The 22238-nt window shown below is 39.3% G+C and overlaps 1 protein-coding gene across 25 annotated transcripts in view; it reads left to right on the top strand.

Annotated features, from left to right (window-relative positions):
* Positions 1-451: 451 nt before the first annotated feature.
* Positions 452-22238, top strand: part of MEF2C (myocyte enhancer factor 2C) — a 178280-nt gene continuing 156493 nt past the window's right edge. For 10 of the 25 annotated variants that reach the window (XM_069590092.1, XM_069590088.1, XM_069590084.1 and 7 more), the window contains exons 1-2: positions 478-681; positions 17568-17654. The gene's annotated coding sequence lies outside the window, so the exon portion shown is untranslated. Of the gene's footprint in view, positions 682-17567; positions 17655-21402; positions 22196-22238 lie in introns of those variants that run through there. The other 15 variants (XM_069590095.1, XM_069590090.1, XM_069590086.1 and 12 more) reach the window with 5 other exon arrangements.

The raw sequence follows: 22238 nt of genomic DNA, 5'->3' as shown, positions 1-22238 counted from the left end.
GTCTAATAGTTCTTTGGATCGAAAAGAACAAATGAGCTACAGCAAAGAATGGCAACTAACTTGAACGCTTCACGCAATTTAATAACCCGAAATGAAGTAAGTGTGTGCTAGGTTTCCATTAAAAAGTTTCCAGCCACAATTAATTGAACAAAAACTCGTCTTGTTCCAAGATTATTCTTGGAAATGTAATTTTGAAGTCTATGTGAAATAAGGAAACTTACTTTTTACCATATGAAAGCAATCTCATTTTTTCAGGAATGATTTTTGGATAGACTTCCGATTTGACATTTTCCATTTGAACGAGCAGCGAAGGGGCTTGGAAGGGGGGGAGGGGAGGGCAGCACTTCTGTGTTCTTTTGCCAGCTCTGACAAAGGTCTGGTTGTCAGTGATACCTTTATAGCTAAATTTACTCCAGAGTGACAGGAGCAGGTGCACCTCGGCCTGCCAGACACTTGTGCACAGGGATCACGCATCTTACGGCTTGACGATCAAGGGGGGAAAGCCTGGGTCTTCATAGAAAAGGAGAGGAGACAAACGCAGCCCAAACTGGGGGGTTTCTCTTCAAAGCCAGCTGGTCTGGCTTTATTCTACAGGAATTTTTTTACCTGTCAGAGTTTGGACAACAAAGCCCTCAGCAGGTGCTGACGGGTACAACTTCCTGGAGAAGCAGAAAGGCGCTGGTGAGTTTCAATTGCCAAAATGTATTTTTTTAATCTCTAAAAGTTCATTTTGTTATCTTGGAAGAGGCACTGCTGAGGTACCTACGTTCAGAAAGCTGATGAGACCATTGGAATCAGAGCCAACTAACTCAACAGTGGGTTTTCCTGGCGTAGAAAGTAGGGCTGTTACCCTTTGACAGTTTTTTAGAGGAAAGAACAAAGTTTTTTTTCTTTAAAGAAAATACTTTATATTTTTAATGTTCTTCTCACTCATTACTCTCTTCAGTATCTGAAAGATGAAGAATTAATTATATATATGATACTAGACTATTCAAATAAATACATAAATATCATTTCGACGCCTTTTAATCTAACTCTGTCATAATCTATTCATTCTAAATAAAATGTTATTTTTCAATAAATCTCCAAACTAAAATGTGAAATGGTACATGCTCTTTTCAAAAGTTTCATGGGCTAGAATATTTTATGCATGCATGTGACAGGAATATGATTAGAGAGAATATGAAATTAATTTTATTTTTAATGAATTTTTAAAACATGTATTGCACAGAATATTTAACAAATAGAAGTGGCAACATTTTCTCATTACTAAGAGTTTCTTTAGAGGAAAGTCTTCAGAATAAACAATACACTACTAAAGCATGTTTTTACGTCACTAATTTCCAAAATTAGCACTTTTATATACTTGGTATTTTTACTTTGTGAATTCAAAAGTTTAGGCAAAAATATTTTTTTCAGAATAGGATCTTAATTAATGCAAAATATGGAAAAATGAGACCACATGTTAGGACATATTTTTAAAAAGTGATTCTATTTCAAGGACTCATTCTTTTAACTATGCTTCACAGCATTTCTCTACAAATTGTTGTATTATAGCAAATTGAAAACATTTATTTAAGCAAGTCAGGAGCTTAAAGCTAGGGACTATACATAGTAAACATATGAAACCACTTTAATAACCAAATTCCATATTTGCAAGCAACATGGACTAATGAACGTTAAAGATGTGCAGCATACATTTATCAAGAATGCTATAAATTATTATGCATAAAATCAATTTTCTGGGCTGTGGGGGGTAGAACTGGTGGTGCTTAAGAGAAATGCTCCTACCAGTATAAATTAATACTGTAAGACAACTGTTTTACTCTGATGATCCCATAAATAATTTTCAATCTATATGCTTAACACATTGTCACGTAGTGGGAAAATAACAAGGTCTGATATTTTTTAATGACCACTATATGTAAAACAATTTTCAGATCAATGATGACACAGGTATGTTACAAATTTATATGTGTCATTCTCTTTCAAATTAATTTAATTGCTGTTTAATTATAAAATATGTGTGGTTTAAAAAATTACCAGAAATTATTCACCCTACCAAAAAAAATAATGTTTTTAAAGCATAATCTTATCTATACTTTAATGAAACAATATTTTGAAATCTCAAAACTCAGATCTGATTTTCATTATAAATTATCACATGTAGAATGTGGTTCATAAAAGTAAAGTGCATCTTATTTTTTTAAAACTTCATGTATTTCTTGTGATTTCAAACTGCTCTTTTCATGTAATATTTTATCAACTTCATCATATTGATTTTGGCACCTGAGTAACCATGGTCACTGAAAATTTTAGATAACTTCATTAGCCTCTTAAAGAATGAATATGCACTCCATGCATTTGATAACTTTTGTTTTAATCTAGTCTCTTAAATCTTATATTCGAAAGAAAGGGCTCAATTTGAAAGATGACTACTGCAAAACTGAACATATATTTTTAAGTCAACTTCAGAACTGTATTTATTAAACTTTTATATGCAGTACAATTGGCTATAATTATAGTAATATTTGTCATTAACACTAAGTATAAGCAACCCAAAAACTTCTTCCAGATTATTTTTTATTTATGACTTTAGTGAATTATTTAAGTGTGACTGAACCTATGAGAAACATTGTTAGGTATAGCCCAAATATTTCTATATAACTAAAATTTATCATTTTAACCCTGCCCTAAATTATTGGCTTAAGTCTAAAATTCTATGATGAATTATTTTAATTATGAGAAAAAGTTTTAACTCCTAGTTCAATATGCAACTACATGTTTGTCCTTTCTGATAAACCTTCAACTTTCATGTCAGAAAAATACCTATGCCTCCCCACAATGTATGGGGATGGTTTCTTTTAATCAGTCTTAGTCAGAAACTTGGCTTAAAGTTGCAACGACTCATATATGCCCTAAAACTTTAATTTTAAAATACATGCACTTTAAGCATTATTTGAAATGTATCTTTGTATCTTAAGGACAGTTTTTAGTGGAGAAAAAATAATTATTTTCCCCTTTCAGAAAGACATTTGTAAAACATTTTGTTTACCTTATATGGTCATAGGGAAAATCTTGGTTCTCCAAGCAAATAACTTCAATAAGTCATATTCCGAATATCAATCTATTTAATTACAGGACAAAGAAGTTTCCAGCTAAAATGGTTTACTTGTAAGTATTTAAAGAAACAAAAATACTTTGGCAGCTTCATATGTATCTCCTCATTGACCAGCCACCTGACTGACAGCTGTCAACTGTCTGTGTGCCAAATGTAACCCAGTAAAGATAAAAATTACATATTACTCATCCCTCTTGATATTACCTGGTGCCAGTAGGTTTTCCAATAGGGATAACTAGTCTGTAGATATAAAGAAGTGAAAGAGGAATCATTTTAACTGCTTACCATGGCTCCTTTATCACTAACTTGTTCCCCCTTCTTTTTCTTATTTATTCCACTTCTCTCAATGGCCAAGTAGCACATCCACAGAGTTCATTTCCTTAAGGAAACTTCAGATGTATGTAACAAGTATGTGTCCATGAATAAACTGAGCAGCTAGGTAATAATGGCCACGCATTTCTTTCAATCAATCTTCTTTTCAGCTCACGAAATCTTTGAAAGAGTCTTTGAAGCTTTCAACTACTTATTTTAAAGAAAATGAAACAGAAGCACAAAAATGAAATTTATCCAAGGTCACCAACCTGAGGATGTAGATGTAGATTTGGGTCTGTCTCATAACTTCATATCCAGTGATTTTTGTTTTCTTCTGTTAGACTTAAACACGCAGACTCTCAAACTATAAGTTAAAAAAGTATACATGAAAAATTAATGTGACTTATATTCCTTTGGAGAACCATTTTCAGTTACCAAATTTAATACCTTACTAGAGAGATACAGTTTTATCAGAGGATATTAACATGTAGTTTAATGAAATAGCATAAACACATTAAAATATCTATGGTATAAATTCTTTTTTACATTCTCTTTATTATTTAAATTGATTTCTAAACTGTAAATGTGTATGGTGCTTATGAAACAGCAGAAGTAAAATATAATCAATGGCAGCATTTTGGCAGCATAAATGTTGAGAAGATGAATGTAGAAATGAAAAGTTCAGGTTGACAATTTCTTATGTATTAGGAGGTAATTAAAAATACCAAATATACCAAAGTATAAGCATATGTATAATAGAATAGTCAAGAGAAGAATATATTAAACGGTTCATATAACTGACTAGATGGTGTGTGCGTATGTGTGTTAATTACTAAACTTCTCTGAACCCTAGAGGCCTCATCAGCAACTGTTTTCTAACAGCTAAGAAATTCTATAACTCAATAATCCTGTATTAACATGAGTGTTTTATATTTATTCATATAATTATATTAATAAAAAGTCATATTGCTATGAGTTTTTATTATGCTGCACAATACACTGATTCAGGGACATGAGGATATAGTCAAATGCTTTCTGATCCTTCAGAATAGAAATTGTTTAGAATATATCTACCATGTTCTAAATGTCAAAAAAATTATGTTAACCCTGGCTTTGGAGAAATATTTGCCTTTGAGAAGTGTCTGCTTTAAAATCCAAACATGGAAATGAATACTTTTTAAAAGGAGTTGGGGATGGGGGGTACTTAAAACATTGATATCAGATATGGGAGGAAATTGTGGACAGGGTATTCCTGCAAGGAATTAGTCTAAAATAATCTCCAACAGCTCTACGATACCATTTAGCAACTAAATTATATATCTAAATTTACAAATGAATTTGCTTATTCTATTACATTTAGTCCAAATCAACATTAGTCATTAATCAGCAAACCATTTAACAATAGGCAATAACAGTATGCAAATCAATTGCAAGCAAAATAATCAGTAAATAATATCCATTCCTAAGAATTGGGAAAGACAGCGGTGTCAAAGCAAAATATGCAAAATCACAAGACTTTCAAATGAATTCAATCATTCCCCTGCATCTCAAAGGGCTGTTAGTGAGGGTGAAATTGTCCCTCGTCTGCCTTTGAAGGATCATAAATGTTTTCTCCTTAGAGCTGAAGACTGTTGTCCACCAGAGCAGAAGCAGGCAGCTGAGCTGTCTCTGTTTCACTGCTTAGTAATTTTGCAATTGGAATGGATGAGACTCTTCCCTGGGCTATGTGTAAATCACAGGAAAGGAAGTTTTAGTTTTTAAACAGAAGGGGTTTCCTCTGTTGCACGTCCCAAAAGGATTCTAGGCCATATTGGTGGGTTCCTGTTGGCAACGGCTTGCCCTGCCCTCTCCCTATTGCTGTAAGTAGTCCACAATGTCAGCATTCCAAATAATTAAAACACCAGTATTAACCTATGAAATCAGCAGACAAAACGAAATCATTTTGTAATACACTACTGTTCAGTTGGCTATATTTTTCCCACTTGGGTACTCTGGTAACAAAACAAGCAAAGTCTTACAGGGATGATATTATCGCACATAACTTTGAATTTTTCAGTGTGTTCATAGGCCTGAGTTGACACAAAGGACTTAATGTTCATTTAACATTTACAGTTTATTAAATTGGGACACTTTTTTTCCTATTCTCTTTTTTTTTATTGAAGTAATAGTTCCCTGTGCTATACAACAGGAAGACTTTTTTTAATGGAAAAAAAATATATATAAGCCAGCACATGGATATGTCTGTTTGTGTCAGAAAAACACTGGTACAAGAAACAGGCGTGGTAGAGGCCCCCCCTAATCTGAAGTGTTAAAAATATCTGTGTCCAAGAGAGGCTAATGGCAGCAGCTGGGTATGGAGAGAGGTTAAAAGCCTGGGAATGTGGATCCCTGTGTGGCCTCAGAAGCCCATGTTGTAAAGGTTTCTCCTGATGGCTCAGCAGACAGAGGTAATTAGGAGGAAGTGAGGGACATCTGTATTGATTGAAAGCTGCTTTCGGGAAAATTCACATTTCTTACATGATCAAGAACAACACTGGCCCTGGGCGTAGGGAATCTGGGCTTATAGCAGCTGGTGGTCACTGAAGCAGGCATGTGTTTGCCGGCCAGTTGTCACTAAAGGTAGAGGTTCCTGGAGCCAGAACTCATTTTCCTGGTTTTGCTGAGATTCTGGGATCCCAGGAACATATTCCACCCAAGAAAAATAAGCACTTCCCCTTCAATAAGTGAAGATGAAGTGTACAGAAACTTAGGAGAATTAGGTCCACATATGGCTCAACCAGTTTTCTAACTACCATGGGTAGAATACATGTGGCATGCTTTTTTCGTTTGTTTATAATATGAACCAAGACAGGTGATGGAAAAAATCTGTACCATTTTGAATTCTCATTCTTACTATTTTGAAAGGCATTCACTGACTTAGAAAGTTTCATAAAACTTAAGAGAAGTTGGGAGGCCAGGAATGAATAATAGAGGAAAGGAAAGGTTATAGGATTAGGACTTGGCAGATTTTATTCTCACCCCTACATTCAAGCAGTCCCTGCAGAATGAAATGGCAACCCACTCCAATATTCTTGCCTGGAAGATTTCATGGACAGAGGAGCCTGGCGGGCTACAGCCCACTCCAATATTCTTGCCGGAAGATTTCATGGACAGAGGAGCCTGGCGGGCTACAGCCCATGGGGTTACAAAGAGGCAGATGTAACTGAGCACACACGCACATTCAAGCAGCAGCTTGCAAACAAATTGTACGTAAGAGACACTGGAGGAATCGGTTAAAATGCTGATTCCTGTGACTGAGGCCCAGCGGGCCTGAGGTGGGGCCCAGATATCTGGGCATTCTGCTAAGCTGTTCTCTGCACTAAACTGTTCAGTCCCTACCACAGCCTTCTCTTCTTAAAGATGGTCAATTCTTCTGCTCTATGGTAACAAGAAAACTAGAACTTAGGGATCTCAAGACCTGAACGATCAAAATGAACATAGGGAAACAGGTACAGATGTTACACACCCATTGTTATTTACTATCTGATATAATGTGCTTAAAAAGTTTAATTATTTTTATGTGCATTGGCAAATGATGAAATTTACCCAATACTAGTGAATAAGCCAAAAGTCATTCTCAAGTTCTACTTAAGTTTCAGGCATTTGATAGTATAGCTTGAAATATGAAAAATGGCTTGAACTGACTCTTCAGGAAAGTCATAAACAACAGCACAGACGGTGGTTATTATAAATATGTAGGCACAGACATTCAAGTTTTGGACTACTCAGTTAATCATCACTGACCTAGGAAGTTTAAGAGGTTACAGCCTAGCTATAATGTAAGGAAACCACAAGCTTTATTCTCCTGTGTGTGAGTCATTTTTGTTGCCATAGGCTACACAAACTAGAACCTCACAGCTACATAAGAATGAGGTGAGGACGTGTGGATGGATGAACACAAATCCTTCACAAATACTAGATAAATAAGATAAGCATGTGATTTATTTGCTGTGAGTTAATCATCATTGTAATCAAAGAGCAATTATAGTGATTAATAAAATAATCATAGAAATTCTTCTATGACCATATTGCCTATAGTATACATCACAGGTTGTTTAGGAAATAAGCAGCTTTGTTAGCAGTATTTTATTTTGGAGTGATTCAGATAAATAGAAAATATTATTAATGAAATCCTATGGTTCTGAAACAAAAAATGCAGGTTTCCTAAGCAATGAAAGAAATCTGATTAATAGCCAGCCATGGTAGGGCACTTTAGTGAGTTTGCAACTGAAAATAAAAAACAAACAGCTGAAAATAAAAAGATGGAGCAGAAAAGATGAAGGAAAGACAAAAGGAAAGAGAGAAAGGGAAGGAAATTTTTAAAATGGGAGTATATCTATCGATTGGCTATTTAGTCATTTTTAAAGGAGACAAAAGGAACACAAAAATTGTAGAATGCTTCTTAGTGCCCACTTTAAGTAGTGTTAAAATCTTTTACTTGGAATATTTTGTTTCTGAATAAAGTGATCTGATCTGATATGGATGCTCCATGTTTACAGGTTTAGTGCTATACAAGGTTGAGAAATATTTAATTTACATGCCCACCTCTGCACATAGGAAGAGGCTTTATCAGGGATTTCGTAGAGGAGAGAAAGGGCAGAATGCATTTTCCCCTCCATCCTTGTACTTCTCCCCAACCCTACCAAATTCTTCCTTCCATCTAGGAAGCAGCACTATTCTTAACATGGGGTTCTTATATCTCCTTCAAGATGCTCCTGGAAGAATACTCACTAATTACACCTCTGGGAGCTGTTGGAGTGGGAACAAAAGGGAGCGCACACAGGGTGAGACCAAGGACGACAGAGTAGGCTGTGCCCACGGCACACGCAGCAACCGCGTGCAAAGGGGATGGAAGAGGTGACCAGAACAGCAGGAACCAGAGAGCGCTGCTTTTTTTATTCTAAATTGTAAGCAGACAAATTCCCAAGCATCAGGATATTCTGCTGACAGACAACGTGTTTTTCAATTCCAACCTTTTCAAAAACAGTAAAATTTCTTCCTCAAGTGAGAGCCAGGCTGCCCGCTGACCTGCACCCAGGACACGTCTCTGTCAGCAAACAAATGGGAGATGTACTCAGAGTCTCTTCCCCAAAGCATCTCCAGACCAACACGGCAGTGCATCTGTGGAATCGCAGTCATCATGGATACTCCTTTGGATTTTGAACCCTTTGCAGAAAACTCTGGAAGAGACGTTCATTGAAAGGAGTAGCAACACATTGTTACTGCATCACCGAGGGCGTGGGGTTGGAGTGCCTGGCTCCTCTGGTAGAACAGAGGCCAGGAGAATCCCGGAGGCTTCTAAGGAAAGGAAAGGACCTTGTGGGTCACATCAGGGAGAGGTTGTGAGGAGATAGGGGCGCTCAATAAAGAGCTATTACTGATTTTAAGCAGTGCTGCTGGGTGAGCGGAGCATGTCAGGGGCAAAGGAGGACAGGCTGAAGGTGAGTAGAGGGAAGCGGGAGACAGAGACAAGTCTCAGACGCCTCACCAATTGCCTACACCGCGCAGAGAGTATTGATCTGAAAGGACTGAAAAATTCAGCTTGAACAGGAAGCATATCTATAATAAATATAGTAGTATTATGCTATACTTAATAGCATAATATTCTATATATTTATGCTAAGTTTCCTTAAATTGCAGAGAAAGATCATGTCATCAATAAGCAATTTAGAAGATGTCTGATTATTCTGATGTAACCTTCGTGGTGGTGGTGGTGGTGGTTTAGTTGCTAAGTCGTGTCCAACTCTTGCGACCTCACAGACTGTAGCCACCAGGCTCCTCTGCCCATGGGATTCTCCAGGCAAGAATACTGGAGTGGATTGCCATTTCCTTCTCCAGGGGATCTTCCTGACCTAGGAATCGAACCCAGGTCTCCAGCATTGCAGGCAGATTCTTTACCAACTAAGCTATGAGGGAAGCCTGATGTAGCTTTACTCTGGGCAAATGGAAATATAACTATCTCCATAAGTCTGCTAAAGTCAAGTATGAATACAAAATAAAAGTCTCCGAGAAGAATATTACATGGAACACTGATAAGGATAATATAAATTGGTCATCCCAAAACATGAGACTTCTTGCTATAATGTATATTGGTTTGATCAACATATGGTCACAAATATGTTTTATGCATGTGTGCTGAGTCACTTCAGTTGTGTCGAACTCTTTCTAACCCCATGCACTGCAGCCTGCCAGTCTCCTCTGTCCATGGGATTCTCCAGACAAGAATAGTGGAGGGGGTTGCCATTCCCTCCTCCATGGGATCTTTCCCACCCAGCAACTGAACCCCACATTTCTTATGTCTCCTGCATTGGAAGCAGGTTCTTTATCACTAGTGCCACCTGGGAAGCCCAAATAGGCTCTATATTTATTTCTAATATGAAATAAAACTGCTTTGGAACATGGAAGCTGATAGAAAAGAAGTGGTCTTCTAAAATTTTAAGATAACGGACACTGAGATGTTTTTCAGGAATATGGATAGCCCTTGAAAGTGAACAGTATAATGACAGCTAACATTTATTGAGCATTTTCTATATGCCAAGCACTAAGTGGCTACGGAAATACAATTTCATGTACTCTTGTCAGCAAAATTCCCTCTTCTCATCCAGGAAGTTCCCGTCACTTTCCCCATTTTACAACAAGGACATTTAGAAAATTAAGGTCAGACGGTTAGTCAGTGTCTGAGGCTGGATTCTAACCCAGGGTCTCTGATTTACCCTTTCCTGTCTGTTGTACATTCTCCGAAAAGGTATTTCCCATAATGTTCATACAATGATGCACAACTTTTCATTAGTGAAGCTGACTTTTTAAAAAATGATCAGACCTTTCATGAGTGTTACTCACCAAAATGCCTCCTTAAAGGCTATACCACATTTATACAAGGGACACCCTTGAAATTTCCCTTTTGTATCTGCAATTAGCATCAATTTAGGACACCAATATCATATATCAAATAACCTGCTGCTTTATAATCACATCATAGTTTCTATCAAGCACCTTGTTCATTACATTTGGTTTGGATTTAGTTTCAGCAACAAATTCATCCTTAATGATAATGATTTGCTAACAATCAGACTGTTAAGACTGCAGAGCAAATTCCTAAGGATATTTCTGTTGAGCCTTCATCACTGAAATAAGCAAATAACCTCCTAAGGCATCTATCTTGAAGAGGATGACACAGGGTTAGATACATATTTGTAAAATATTTTCTGGTTGGGAAAAAGTGTCAATTATATCATGCCCCGCTCTCATCATCCCTATAAGTGAGCAAAGGTTTATGAGTATAATGAAGCAGTAAGCACTGCAGCTAAGGACATCTGTTGGAAACAAATCAACACAGTTCCACGTCCTTTGTCTGGCACTTGTCTGTGACTTGAGGCAGGTAACGTTACCTCTCTAAGCTTTAGTTTTAAACATGTATAAAATGGGAGAATAGTAGTACCTTCTAAGAGACTGTTATCTGGATAAAAAGAAAAAGTTTATTAAGGAGTTAATTCAGTATTGATCCATCACTGATAAGTAGTGAATGGTCATTATGCACTGTGAACTTACTTATTTCAACCCACATTCTAAGTGAAAGTCTCTCAGTCGTGTCCAACTCTTCGAGATCCTATGGACTACACAGTCCATGGAATTCTCCAGGCCAGAATACTGGAGTGGGTAGCCTTTCCCTTCTCCAGGGGATCTTCCCAACCCAGAGATGCAACCAGGGTCTCCTGCATTGTGGGTGGATTCTTTACCAACTGAGCTATCAGGGAAGCCCCACCCACATTCTAAAAAGATAGTAATATTTTTGTACATATACTACAAATACATTTATATTACAAATCTGAATATTATTGATATAGAAATATTTAGCTACAAATTCATTTTTAAATTTTTCAATAAGATATTAGACCTCTTTCGTTTTGATCTTTGACTCAACAAACTAGTTGTTATTCAGTAACTAAGTCATGTCCAACTCTTTCTGCAACTCTGTAGCCTGTCAGGCTCCTATGTGCACGGGATTTCCCAGGCAAGAATACTGGAGTGGGTTGCCATTTCCTCCTCCAGGGGATCTTCCAGACCCAGGGACTGAACGCGTGTTTCTTGCACTGGCAGGCAGATTCTTTACCATTGAGCCACCAAGGAATTAGTGAGCCTCAATGAACTAGTATCCACTGGTAAAAACAAACTGGTTTTAATCACTAACTTATATTTCAAAGTTTTATTGCATTTTACTTTCAGTTCTCATCATATGCCAAAATAGACAGACTGCATCCCAAATAACGCAAATTAATTCTCTCTCTAGTAAACTGAAACATAGATATAATTATGTATCTTTTTGTTTTTAAATCTAGTGAGTATTGCAAACATATATATTTATGCATGATCTTGCCTTCTGGAAAAAAAACTACAATTTTATATTGTTTGGTTTGGTTTGAAAATTTAACATAAACGAAATATTTTAGAAATAATTTTTTAAGTTTTCAGCTAAGTAAAAAACCATCATTTGGAAAATTATCTAGAGAAAGAAAACAAGGTAATGTGGTAGCTTTATTCTCTCCTTTCAAGAATCTTTCCTCTTAACTTGGTGTTCTTGATGAGGACAGCTAACATGAACACCAGATATAAACTGTTTATTAATGATCTTTAGTCTGTTTTTTTCCTGTAGTCCATATTTACACCTATCATGACATCAATAGGAATCAGACACATCCCAAGTGGGACTTTATTAAGCAAACAAAAATGCAAAATGCTATGGTTCATGTTTTTCAAGAAGTGGCAAACAGTCTCCTAGATATAGCTGTAAAGTTGATCATGAGCCCAACAGGGAACAACTTCGAGTAGTTCTTCTACTTGAACAGAAGGCACCATTAGACATTCCACAGGCTCCTCCTTTCCGGCAGGCCTCCACCCAGCCCTGCTGCCATAGATGGCCATCAGACATTTGGAATGACCTCAGGAGATAATCTGAGCAGGCTCTGCCCTGAAGAATTCAAGCTAGTGGGAGACCAAAGATATCAATGTTTTCTTGGCTGACAATAGCATAAAAAGGTCAACCAGGGTGAACAGAGGATGGACTTGGAGTTTCCAGTGCCTTTTCAACAACCAAGCAGCTAACAAGCATAAGGAAGCATCTCTCAGGATGCCTGTGAAAGGGAAATAAAGCCACCTATAGCATCAGGAACTTTTAGGATTAAAGAGATCTCTATCTCTTGAAGGCAAAATTCACAAACAGAGCTCATCCAGAACTAATCCCCAGCCTTCTGACAAGCGACTTCTCCAACTTTTTCTAGCGCGACTACCTGGTATGTGTGAAAATGAAACTCAATGGTGGAGAAGTAGAAATTCTTTGCTGGAGAATAAGAATGGCTAACTTTTACTGTAGTTGACCACTTTCCCAACTCTATGCTTCATACTGAACTTCTTGCTGAATGCTCATAACAAAGTTTTGAGGGTAGCACTTTCTCTTTTATAGTTTATCCATGAGGAAACTGAGGCAAAGGGTAGTTCAATAAGTTGTGCATAACTATACAGTTCCCATAGGATAGAGCCAACTCTCTTTTGGTCACATATATTTTCCCTAGCCAGGCTAGCCTTTTCACTAGTCAGCCATGGACAGGTTGAAGTTTCTAGCACACTGCAAGCACTTAAAGAATTTACAAGATTTTCTCTTAGGCTATCAGATTTCAGGAGACTAGGAAGAACGCTTTCTACCATGAACCACATGCAAATCGTAAATTAATAAAAGAAGTAAGACAACAATTCAAATACACATCAGCTCAGGAGAAATTCAAGCTTTAAAAAACATTTTGTTATTTTTTTAAAATTAGCTATCACTCACAAGCACTCAACTGAAATCTTAGGGGTCCTTCAGTTTAGCTGCTCAGTCGTGTCTGATTCTTTGAGACCCCATGAACCACAGCACGCCAGGCCTCCCTGTCTATCACCAACTCCTGGAGTTTACCCAAACTCAGATCCATTGAGCCGGTGATGCCATCTAACCCTCTCATCCTCTGTCGTCCCCTTCTCCTCCTGCCTTCAATCTTTACCAATATCAGGGTCTTTTCAAATGAGTCAGCTTAACTTAAAAGCTAATTACCATAAACGACCAAAATTAATACCAACATTTCACCCTGAAATAACAGTAAGAAACACAGGGGATAATCATGGCAAAACCAACCAACCAAAGCATTGAAGTTAGAAAGTTTGTGCTTTGCCTCTAAATCTGTATGATGCTTTGTCTTCCATCTCTCAAATACTATAATTTGTAATTAAGTTTTATTCATGTTACATACACTTCAATTCAAATGCCATGCTATTGATACGAGTCTAAGACATAATCAATGTATTTGATAATACCCTCATCGAATTTGAGAAAGATTATTCTTTGCTAACAATTCTCACTTTGTCATACCTTCTTCCCTGACCTTAAGAGTACTTTTAGCTATTACTTTAAGAAGATAATTCCATTTCCTCAGAATTTTTAAGTACAACTAAGCACAATGTTATACCAATTAGTCTCTTTCAAAAAGCATCATATGTAATCCATGACACTGCCAATAATACATTTTTAGTTTGAGAGATAGTGTTATTCCCTACTTATTCTCACACACTTAATCTTTTATTAAATGGAATTTCTTCTTGGAACAATACTTAGAAATATTTTTCTCTTGTAAAAGGGTATTCGTGTCTAAAATCTTCAATCAGGTCACCTTTCTGTAGAGTTAATTTGCCTCACCAACTCCAGGCAATGGGCCTGGTCTGGCAGAAAGTGTACTATACCTTGTCAGGTGACCTTATCTTCTTTCCAAATTGATGTCATGATTTGGGGGGACACATCTAACTTCCCTCCTCTGTAAAAAACTACTGTGTTAAGTGTTTCCTAAGACCTCTTTCAGCAGGAAGATACTGAAACTCTGACTTTACAACTTTTCACACTAGTCAAGAAACACAAATGCCAAAAGTGTCCTAAAATCTGACTTGTGTCATAAAGCAGCTCCCTTCTTTTACCAATATTCACTTAAAACTCTACAGCAGCACATTCCAACAGAACTTTAGGTACTGATGGAAACGGTCAACCTCTGGCAGTCAAGTAGGGTAGCCACTAGTGAGCACCCAAAATGTGACCAGTGTATCTGAAGAGCTGATTTTAAATTGTATTTAAGTTTAATTAACTGAAAGAACCCCATGCGCCAGGGGCTGCCATACTGGTAGCCGCTTATAGCTTCAAGGGCGTGACAAGATAAACATTCTACACCTTTGATTGATACAGCCAGACACTCCACCATGACTTTGGAGCACGTTATCTTCCCAGAGCTCCACGGACAGATCAAAACACAGCACAGGCATTTCCATTTCGTGATGATAATTAGCCAAGCGATCCCCGCACGGTTCTCACGTGCAAACCAGTAAAGAGAGAAGAAAGGGGGAAGAACATTTGGGGGGTTTTGTGTGTGCGTTTTCTCCCTCGTATCCCATTTCTCCTTGTAGCTAGCTGGTGGCCTTTCTCTAGCCAAGATGCGAACGCATCCACTGAGGCAGCTTCTCTGCTAAAGCCAATGGTTGGTTGTTCATCCTTTAAAACGGTCCTTTGGACCCCCGAGAACGTGAGCTTAAAAAAAAAAAAAATCCAGCTCCGGACCCCGTCCTTTTCCTGCCTACAAGCCAGGTGAGAAAGCAGGCGGGGCTGGCGCGGGAACCGGGCGGCGGCCCGACCGGCGCGCACCACGCGGTCGCTCTCCCGGGCTCGCCCAGGGTTGGAGCGCTCCGGCCGCCGGCGCCGCCGACCGCGTGCCAGCGCTTTGTGCACGTGCGTGGGTTGGGTCGCCCAGTGCCGGGCTCGGAGCACGCCCCGAAAAGTCTGCGGGGCTGTCCCTCGCCCACCCAGGGTAAATATCCTTCAGGTCCCCATCCCAGACCAGCAGGGCAACTCTGCTGACGCCGCCACGCTTCACCCGCGATTGCAAAACCCACCCCACCAGCGTCTGCGTCCTCCTCCATTCCCGGAGCCCGAACCGCGGCCTCCTCGCCCAGCCACCGGCCCTCTGCCTGTCCCCCTCCCCAACTCCTCCCCCCAACCAGCCCCGACGGGCCCGCTGTTAGACGCCACCCGATGCACGCCCCGCCGAGCTCCCCCTTCGCGCGCCCAGGCCCAGCAGGCCCCCAGAAGGGCCCGAGCCCGCCTCCTCCTCGCCCGGGGCGCTCGCACGTGGCGCACTCACCCCCTGCGAGCTGCCTCCGAGCTCTAGAAACGCTCCCGGGGAGGGAGCCCCCCCTCCCCGCCCCCTCGGCTCCGTCCGCGCGGGGAGGGGGGGGTGGATCGTGGGTAGGGGGGAAGTGGAGACTGCCACAGCAAGGAGTGTGTAGGTAGTGAGCGCGGGGTTGGAGGGGAAGACCGGCAATAATTGGCTGGCTTTGCGGCTGCGGCGCCTCTGCTGAACGCCTATCCAGCGAGGATTCACTTTCCACACAAATCAACCTGAGGGACTGCTGCTGCCTGCAATCAATAACTCAGCGGAGGGAGCTGCTGAAACCAGAGGCGTCCCCGGTCTGGGTCTTTAAAAGGGGCTCTTGGGTACCGGATATCAGTCCCCTTCATGCCATTCCCCAGACAAAGAAGTGGGCACCAAAAACGCAGGGCGGTATTTTTCACCCCCATCCCTACCCCCGGTAAAGATCTTTTTAAAATTAAAGGGCACACGGGTATCTAGAAGAAAAAAAAAAAAAAGTTAAAAGGGGAAGTGTGAAAATCCATTCTTTGAATTGAAGGTTTCTGTGATATTTCAAGAAATGGAATAGAATCAATGTTCCGAAGAACATTTAACAATTTTGTAAGTAAAAGGTAAAGTCTATTAAATTTAGCCATGCATATGGATACTTTTTTAATGAACTACACATTCGCAAGCAAATTTGTGATCAAGCCTTATTTGGGCATACTGAGCCAGGAAAAGGAAGAAATGTATCATAATTGTAGTGGCATTTTTAAAAGCCTTAACATATCTTTCAGACATTATTTCATGGAGATTGCATTTCTGTAAGGTGAAAAGGCCCTGGGAGATGTGTATTATGATTCCTACTTAATAGACTGTAAAAACCAAGCAGAGCTGAAGAAAGGGAATTCGCCAGGTCACCGGGTACTGACTACCAAGTTGAGACTAACTCACTATGGACTTGAGTCTAAAAGACTAAACTGAGCTAACACTTCTGAAATAAAAGTGGTCAAAATTCTTCATTTCTCCTTGACTGTGAAGCAACTTAAAAATAAAAATCAATCTTAAGGATGTCAACCCAAATCTAGAGGCTTTATAAATCTTAATGACTCTAGACTACAAAATATCTTCTTGCTAATACAAATGGGAAAATGGTCATTGACCTTCATTGTGCCACAGTTGGGAAGACCAGACCCATTCTGAGGCCAAGGGAAAGGTCATTTGTGTGCTCAAAGTCATTGAAAGCTGGCTTCACAGACTAGAATACATGAGCCCTTGTCTGAGCTCAGTACAGGTAAACACTGGAAGGATTGAGTACTATTGGTAATAGAATTCACTGTGTACTAAATTCACATCATTAATCCCAAAGTATTAAAATTGGCCTATAAGGATATAAAATAAGCCCTTTTAGCAACTTTAGTTGCAACTTCAGTATCCCAACCTGACAAATTTTGTTAGCTTGGAATATGATGGATTTGACTTTTTTCCTTGTAATTCTTCATTAAATATTAAAATAAAGATAAATATTGGATTTTTAAATATGAGATAAAGGATATGATTAAACCTTGGCTTGGAATAACAAATCCTTTTTATATTGCAGATTTTCTCAATCACAAGCAGTCCATATGGTGTATATACCATGCAATGAACTAAAGCCGTACCTAAAGAATTTTTAAAATTTATCTATTTGGAACTATTTATGTTAAAGGTTATAAGTACTGTCACAATTAACGGTCATTTTAATTATTTTATATTCAATACACATTCATTTGGTTTAAAATTAGAATTAACATTAATGTTTCTTCAGATTAGAAGTTTCAAATAAATTAATTTGAATGTATTTTAATATCAACATTTTTAACATTTTTTAGAAATTATTTACCTTGTACTTTTGCATTTTTAAGGTGCCAAAGAAGAGCTGCAAACTGTGAAGTAACTTCTATGAAGAGATGAAGTGAAGAATGGAAGGCAAATGACTGTATGTGTATGTGGTAAGTGCTTAACATTTGTTATTATCATCCATCACAAAGTTAATTCATAAAGGTGAAACCACCAAACTCTTGGTCATTAGGTACTTATATTGTAAACATGTATAAAAGTGATGCGTGTTATATAACCATTATGTGATCTATTATATAGCAATACCATAGCATTTTGTTTAAAGCTCTCATGTCACCTTTCAGGGCATACCTTTACAAGTCTGTTTTACAATGAATCCATTTCAGGGGAAGTTATGTATGTCATATCTACTGTAACTATAAAAAAGATATAACATTTTTTATGTGCTTAGAATTTCTGTCCTGCTACTTTTTATATCTGAACTTCTGTGTTAATCATGTTTGTGTTGAAAGTATTCTGGCTGAAGAACAGATACTACACAGTTGAATAATATTGAGGGGTAGATTAATCTATAGACTCTCTTCATTTTAGGGTGGGTTGCTGTGGCAACCACCCAGCTTACTTTAGGATAATTTTTTAAAGCTCACTTCAAGAGCTACACCCAGCGTAGGCCAAGCTTAAAAGCAGGCAGACCCCAGAGTACAGGTAGACTGCTGATTTAATGTAGGAAATTAATAAGGAATGGAGGGTGGAGTAAGATGATATGCAACCCTGACCAGAAATTAGAAATGAGCTTTCCCTAGAATTAAATCCTGAGGGTCATGCTTTCTGTACCTTCTGTGGCACTTTATTTAAATATATTGCTAAACAGTTATTCTTTGGGGAAAAAAAACAATATATATTTACATTTTTAATACAGCACTTAATGATACTTATTTTAAAAGAAATATTTGGTCACCGGGGAGAGGGAGTGAGCTGGTTTAAATAGTACCTCAATCCCAAACATCATTTTCTCTTATAGGAAGTCTCATCACCTTTTATGTAATAGGATAGGCCACTAGCTTTCAGTTCGCTTAAAGAATATAAGAATTTTCTACTTTCCAATCACAGAATTGGAATAGATTGGAGAAGTCATTTAATGTGTAAGCAAACTGAAGCCCAGAAAGGACACACTCATTAGTTAGGTGCAAACCTTGAACCAGAGAATCCAGGCCTGTTAACACGTAGAACAGACTCTTCCCTGCACCAGAAAATATTTTGATCCTAGCAAAGTACCATTTGGTGGCGAGAATGAGGATGATTTTGGTAAAAAAATTCAGAAGCATTTGAAGATGAACACAAAGCACGCCTTGGATTAACCACTCTGTGGATTACCAGTAAATAATTTTAAATCTCAGATGGCTTTCTTCCATTGTGTATTTCTGCACAACCTCTTCTGTTCCACTTCAACTGTAAAGGCTCATGGGAAGGAAACTCATGCTAATATTAACTGGGGTCACACATAATTAAGAAGCTAAATCTGCTGAGGGGAATATTCTATATTTTAAAAGGCCAATTGTGGTCTTATTTTCCAGATCTTATTTTCAAATAAGATCAATCCAGATCTTATTTTCAAATTATCCGCAATGTGGGGTTATACCTACTTTTGAATGCTTATATTATTGTTGATAGTTTGGGGTTTGTTACAATGTTATTAAATAATTCTTTAAAACATTAAAAGGTAAAAATAGTTTCTTTTTTAAGGAAAATAAACTAAAACTAAAGTGTACTGTGGTAAAAGTCATCTATTGCCTATGTCTATTTGCTCCTATAAAATAAGCTGGTACACTTCATTACATTAATTTCAGACATCATGCAATACACAAATGTTCCTACAAATAATTTGTTTTGTCAGGACATTTGTGAATCTGGAAAAATTAATTTCCTTTTACCACTATATATAGACATACCTTAATACTCAAAAATGTCAATGCACCTTTATATTTTTGGATTTTTTTAGAAGTTGTACCTTATATTAAAACCTGGTATAGATTATATCTGCCATATTATCAAAATAAATTCATGGTAGTAACAAACTCACCAGATGAAAAACAAACAGGCCAACAAATATATTGTAGGTATTAATCTGCAAGAAATAATAGTATTTCAGGTGGGTTTTGCTTTGTGACAGTTTGCCATGCTCTCCTGTAATAATAGCAAAAGATTCATCTTATCTGGGTTGATAGTCATAACGGTGATGAGCTAGTTGTACTTGCCTGTAAAATCAACCTTCCCCTTTCAAGTGAAGCCCTGGGGCAGACACCTAAATGTTGAACCCACTGTTGTGAGAAAAGCTACACAGATCAAATAGCCCTACAATGAAGCAGGAGGCTTTCTGATTCACACTGCCCTCACGTATTAAAATAGACTAGAGGCTCAGTGCAGAACTTAAGGGGAAATGCATCTAGTCATTGGGTTAAACACACAGTGCTGAAAGGAATTTTTTTTTAAGTGAAGAAATATCTTTAATTAGCTAGATATTTCAGTATACTGTTATTGTGTACTCTTGTACATCCACATTTTAATTTCCCCAATGTATTTTCCATTCTTTTCACGATATTAAGATTTTTTAATTTGGTTTAAACATTTTATATAGTCCATAGTTCTACTGGCGTGTAATCTGATCTTTTCATGGTTTGTGGACTAGTTGGCATATTTTATCTTTGGCTTAATTGGGCGTGGTGTAATTAGCTAGGGAGAGGAGGTGCTCAATTCTAGTAACCTTTCCTAAATCTTGAATATTAACCCTTTTTTTTTTTTTTGATAAGGAAAAGTGTTTGCTGTGCTTAAACCTTAGCACAAGTATCTTCCTTATCAGTCTCTATTGCTGCTTCCTGTGCAGCTGAAACTCTTCAGGATAAGTGAAGTCATCAGCTATCCGATAGGGAAGCCTAATGCATTTGGGAAGTTGGTTAGTTTACATGTTAATGCCTTGGAGAAAATCCCGTCTAAGGTGTGGAAGAGAGATTGTGGGAGGTGGGGGGCGGGGGGAACCTCCCGGGATGCTGCCGCCTCGGTAAATATTTCCAACCTGATTAGAAAGTTCATGGCCCCGAGATGAAGTCAAGATTTCAAATGCCGGTCATGCGTTTATCATTTTGTACATTACTACCAGTTGAGAAGCGTTTCGGCCCCCTTTCTAGCCACTCCAACCTCTCGGGGCCGAAACCCCGCGTATTCAGGGCGTGGAGGAAAACCGCGCGCTGGAATCGAGTGGTGCAGGCATCCTGGACCGGAGCTTTTTACGCGTGAGTCACGGAGGAGCGCTCAGACCAGTGGAAGAATGAAGTGGTTAACGCGTCTCCAAACGGGGAGCGGGGCGGGGGAAGTCACAAGAGCAACTATTAGGGTCGCGCTCCTATTGGTCAGAGGAAAGATCCCGACTTTAGAAGGACTTTCCCGCTGGCTGGCTCGCCGCGTCCCCCTGGGAAGCGAGCGGCGCGCCGCAGCCGGAGACTCGGCTCTCTGAGCGTCCTCGGCGGCGTCGGGAAAGAGTGAGAGCCGGGAGCCACCGCTCGCGGTGTCGTCTTCAGCTGGAGCAATAAAGGATTGTCATTAGGTTTGCGTATGGCATGTGCCATTACCCCACCGTAAAACTAAAATTAGCAAAATGTCAGGAATGGAAAGATTGATTCACCCAAGATGCAATTATCATTTAAAAGTGCTTGATTGAGGTACTGATGTTCAGTGATTTATTCTGCATACCATATACATAATTAAAGTAGTGTAGTGGAGTAATTTATCAATCTAGTTGAGACTGGAGGGGTGAGGAGGGAACTGCTGGATGTTTGTTTTATTTAAAAAAAAAAATTGCTCCGAGGTCTGGTCCCGCCCCCCTTTTGCAAGAGTGAAACTGATGATTTCTCCAGCTCGCGAGGCGAGAGAGAGGGAGTCAACGGTTTGGGATTGTGAGGGAGGGAGAGGGGAAAAAAAGGCAGCGCGCGCAAAGGCAAGGGCAAAATAAAATAAAGGAAGAGAAGGCAAGAGGCGCTTCATGTGATGGGCCTCTTAGAACCCCAAGCCGTGCGCTCCTTTTTCTCCACCACCCCCGCCTCCCCTCCCAATATCCTTCCACTCCCTCCGCCCCTCGCCTTTTTGACGCGATGTTTCAAAGGCTGTGAGCGGACTCTCCTTTTCCCATTCGTCTTCTGTCACTTCCTTCCTGGACGCAGTTTTCTGGACGAGTCTGGTTACTTTTAATCCGGCGGGCCGCCGAGAGCCACTTTCTCCTCCTCCTCCTCCCCTTCCTCCTCCCTCCTCCTCCTCCTCCTCCCCTCACTCCTCCGAGCGGCCTCGGCGCGCGCGCGCTCGGCCCTGCGCGTGCCTCCCCCGCGCTCGCGCTCCTTTCGCGCGCTCACGCGCGCGCGCGCGCACACACACACATCGTTTCTCCAGCTCTGCTCGCTCTGCTCGCAGTCAGACACTTGAGCACACGCGTACACCCAGACATCTTCGGGCTGCTATTGGATTGACTTTGAAGGTTCTGTGTGGGTCGCCGTGACTGCATGTTTGAATCAGGTGGAGAAGCACTTCAAGGCTGGACGAAGTAAAGATTACTGTTGTCGTGTTTTTTTTTTTTTTCTCTCTCTCTTTCTCTCTCTCTTAAGAAAAAGGAAAATATCCCAAGGACTAATCTGATCGGTTCTTCCTTCATGTAAGTACCTCTGACATTTCTCCAGGAAATAGAAATAGCCGGG

The sequence above is a fragment of the Ovis canadensis genome, chromosome 5, assembly GCF_042477335.2.
Source record: "Ovis canadensis isolate MfBH-ARS-UI-01 breed Bighorn chromosome 5, ARS-UI_OviCan_v2, whole genome shotgun sequence".
NCBI lineage: Eukaryota > Metazoa > Chordata > Mammalia > Artiodactyla > Bovidae > Ovis > Ovis canadensis.
This window is presented reverse-complemented; position numbering and strand designations above follow the sequence as displayed.